We start from the raw sequence: 4460 nt of genomic DNA on the forward strand, positions 1-4460 counted from the left end.
CACAAAATTAACCATCACAGCACTCTTTGTGTAGCAGGCCTCAACAAAAACACATGAGGAACACTGGTCACTCCTAAAACATCTACACTGACCAAGATTAGAGGACAGAATCAGAATCTAAATTAGCAGTGCAACTTGGAGGCCAAGTGCAGTGGCTCACGCCTGTAATCCCAGCACTTTGAGAGGCAGAGGTGGGTGAATCACAACGTCAAGTGCTCAAGACCATCCTGGCCATCATGGTAAACCCCGTCTCTACTAAAAATACCAAAAATGAGTTGGGCGTGGTGTCATGTGCCTATAGTCCCAGCTACTCGGGAGGCTGAGGCAGAAGAATCACTTGAACCTAGGAGGCAGACGTGGCAGTGAGCTGAGATTGCACCACTACACTCCAGACTGTTTCAAAAAAAAAAAAAAAAGAAGTGCAACTTGGAGAAGCCAAAGAAGGTGCTGAGCATGGAGGTATTTTGCAAATATTCCTTCCCAACTCTACCAAAGACCTCAGGCTGCAACTTCTGTCACTCAAGGCTCCACAATCAGAACGGTGGCAGCTCTCAGAACCGCTGTAAGACAGGATGGCAAATTCCCAAATTATAGGCATGGGTTTGGGGTCAGGAAGTCCAGCTCTACCAAGTGGAGTCCCCTGGCATCTACTACTGAAAAGTCCCTGTGGCCTGGGTACTTGACCTTTCCCAACCTCAGTTTCCCCGTTTGCAACAGCAAATACAACAGCACCGACTTGCTAGAATTGGTTTTTTGTTTTTTGGTTTTTTTCTGAGACAGGGTCACTCTGTTGCCCAGGCCAGAGTGCAGTGGCACCATCATGGCTCACTGCAGCCTCAACTTTCCAGGCTCAGGTGATCCTCCCACCTCAGCCTCCCCAGTAGCTGGGACTACAGGCACACACCACCACATCCAGCTAATTTTGTATTTTTTGTAAAGATGGGTTTCCACCACGTTGCTCAGGCTGGTCTTGAACTCCTGGACTCAAGTGACCCTCACACTGCTGTTTCCCAAAGTGCAGGGACCACAGATGTGAGCCACCATGGCCGGCCAGGATTGTTGTGAGATGAGAAAGAAGTAATGGCTGCTAAGGAATTGGCCCAATACCAGACACGTACTAGGTACTCTAAAAAAATCGTCATAATTCTTTTTGTTTTGTTTTTTCTTTTTCTTTTCTTTTTTTAGACAGAATCTTGCTCTGTCTCCCAGGCTGGAGTGCAGTGACACAATCTTGGCTCACTACAACCTACGCTTTCTGGGTTCAAGCGATTCTCCTGCCTCAGCCCCCCGAGTAGCTGGGATTACAGGCATGCGCCACCACGCCTGGCTAATTTTTTATTTTTAGTAGAGACGGGGTTTCATCATGTTGGTCAGGCTGGTCTTGAACTCCTGATCTCAGGTGATCTGCCCGTCTCGGCCTCCCAAAGTGCTGGGATTACAGGTGTAAGCCACTGTGCCCAGCCTCTTTTAATTAAATGCTTGTTCCCTCCATAAAGTTTCCACCCAGAAAAACACCAGCCACTTCCACAGAGAAATCTTGCTGGCACTGTCACCACTCCCTTTTCTTTCTACCCAGGGTAGGCCTGGGTTTGCAGTCACGCAACTGACTATGTCAAGTACCAAGAGAGGTCCCAGCCGATTGATCAAGCCTAGGCAGAAAATGTTCACACAAAGGCATAATTGAATACGGGGGAAAAGCAAATGCCTGGCAGGTTGGGTGAAGGGAAGGCCCGAGGGGCCTGGGGGACTTCCTTTGGGCAGCCAGGCCGATAATCAGGCAGCAACCACGTAACCAGCCTTGCCTCCTCCCTCCCAGCAGAATAGAAGGGATGATGGAAGGAGCTGCAGAAAACAGGCCTCTCGGCCCCGAAGGCCCTGCCACCCATTTCCCCACGGCCTGGTACTGGAAAAAAGCAAGATGCAATTTCCCTTCATCCCAGAATATACAAGACAACGCTGTATCCTATCATAAATGGAATCCTCCAAATTACCTCTTTTCAGAGAGGCCCCATCCAACAGAGTCAATAGTGCCTCTCTCCTATTCCAAAGAGAAGCAAGTCTGAGATGTTTTCTTGGAATGTTTCCTTGACTTTCTGCAAGAAGCAGGTCCTGTTTAACGGGCGGCTCCTCCTGTGGCTTTATGCTTAGGGAGTGTCGCTCTTGCCCCTGGGCGCCCTGCTTCCCACCCAGATCTGAGATTCTTCAAGGCAAAGCAGGTGGCTTCACCCCGCACATTGCTTTCCTGGGCCTGCGCAAATGCAGAGCACATACTCAAAGGAGCTCGCTGAAGAGCAGCGTTGACCCACAGAGGCACCGGGGGTGGGGACAGGAGGGCGCTCTTCCCTCCTTGAGAGTTGTATCAGTCTATTTAAGTTGCTGATAAAGACATAACGGAGACTGAGTAATTTATAAGAAAAAAGTGTAGGCTGGGCCCGATGGCTCACGCCTGTAATCCAAACACTTCAGGAGGCTGAGGCAGGTGGGTCACGAGGTAAGGAGATCAATACCATCCGGGCTAACACGGTGGAACCCCTGTCTCTACTAAAAATACAAAAAATTAGCCAGGTGTAGTCACAGCTGCCTATAATCCCAGCTACTCGGGAGGCTGAGGCAGGAGAATTGCTTGAACATGGGAGGTGGAGGTTGCAGTGAGCCGAGATTACGCCACTGCACTCCAGTCTGGGTGACAGAGTGAGACTCTGTCTCAAAACTAAACAAGAAAAGGAAAGAAAAAGAAAAAAGTATAATGAACTCACAGTTCCACATGGCTGGGGAGGCCTCACAATCATGGCAGATGGTGAAATGCACCCCTTCCATTGGTGTCAGGCAAGACAGAATGAGACCCAGGGGAAAGGGGTTTTCCCTTATCAAACCATCAGATCTTGTGAGACTTACTCCCTACCTCGAGAGCAATACCAGGGAAACCACCTCCATGATTCAATTACCCCCCACCAGTCCCTTCCACAACATGTAGGAATTATGGGAGCTACAATTCAAGATTTGATTTGGGTGGGGACACAGCCAAACCAGATCAAGAGTCCATCAAAACAGTCCTTGTGAGCTTCAGACATCATTAAGCTGCACCTAATCTATTCGGCAGTCAATTAAGTAAGCTAAGGAGCCAAAATGAGATTTTCAAAGGAAAAAAAAAGGTTCGCTCAGGATGCATATGGCCCAGGCCACACGCGAGGACAGGCCCCGGCATCTGCGTCATCCTGTGGAGCGATCTGCGGCTCCGAGGCCAGCATGAATCAGGCCCAGAGCCACAGGAGCGGCCAGCCCTCCAGGCCGCAGGCCTGCCACAGCGCCATCCATCACCCTGGCTAACACCAGGCTGCCCAGCCACCGGCAGAGCCAGCCACAGGGACAGGAGGGCCTGGTGACTCTGCCGCCAAACAGCAGCATGTTTGATTTAGTATTATCATATTTTTCTCATGAATTTTTAAATTCAGATAATTCACCCCGCCTTACTTTTATAGATGTATATAATACATACTGCATACAGGGAAATGAGCCAAGTCTATACACGCTGACAATTCAAGTGACCTTGATGATTCTCACATAAAGAAAGCACCAGGCTGAAGTGGACCGGAGTCTGCAGTTCAGAGAAAGAGCAGACACAGAAGCTTGAGAGGAGTAATGGGAGATGTGGCCGAGGATATCCCATGAAGGAGAGACAAGCTCCGAACCAACACAGCAGAAATGCGGAAGGGAAGCAATTTGCTTATTGAGAACAGGGTGGACAAACCAACACCAGACACTAGGCTCTGGGAGAAATTCAAACCAGATGGAGTGAAAGAGTAAGAGAGAGAGAGAGAGAGAGAGAGAGAGAGTCTGACACACAGAGAAAGAGAGAAAGAGAGTCTGACACAGAGAGAGAGAGAGTCTGACACACAGAGAGAGAGAGTCTGACACACAGAGAGAGAGACAGAGATAAAGACGGTGAGAGATACAGTGTTTAGGAAGATGGTTTACAAGGGACATGCTAAAGAAAATTTGAGAGTACTTTGTAAGCGCAAGGGTGCTGAAAATGACAAAGAAAAAGAAGTGTCAGGGCTAACAGACTAAAAAGCTGGTGGCTGGAAGACTGGAGGCGATGCTAATAGAGATGAGGAAGTTGGAAGAGGGAAACAGTGAGTTCGGGTTTCAAGTTGAACTTCCAAGGTTGGCAGGCCACCTCGCAGAGGGCACATTCTAAGGTGATAGATTCTTAGTGATCTATTTTCTTATATAACCCCTTCCCTTGAATGTGGCCAGGACATGACAAAAATGATGGGGTGTCACTCCATAGATTATATTTCATTATGTAAGACTTCATCTAAGCCAGCTGGGCCTTGAAAAAGCAAATTGCTGGCCGGGCGCGGTGGCTCAAGCCTGTAATCCCAGCACTTTGGGAGGCGGAGGCAGGTGGATCACGAGGTCAAGAGATCGAGACCATCCTGGTCAACATGGTGAAACCC

At 49.0% G+C, this 4460-nt stretch overlaps 1 pseudogene; it reads left to right on the forward strand.

The window, feature by feature from the left end:
* Nucleotides 1-3966: 3966 nt before the first annotated feature.
* Nucleotides 3967-4460, forward strand: part of LOC108295120 — a 1922-nt pseudogene continuing 1428 nt past the window's right edge.

The sequence above is a fragment of the Cebus imitator genome, unplaced genomic scaffold (assembly GCF_001604975.1).
Source record: "Cebus imitator isolate Cc_AM_T3 unplaced genomic scaffold, Cebus_imitator-1.0 Scaffold621, whole genome shotgun sequence".
Classification (NCBI taxonomy): domain Eukaryota; kingdom Metazoa; phylum Chordata; class Mammalia; order Primates; family Cebidae; genus Cebus; species Cebus imitator.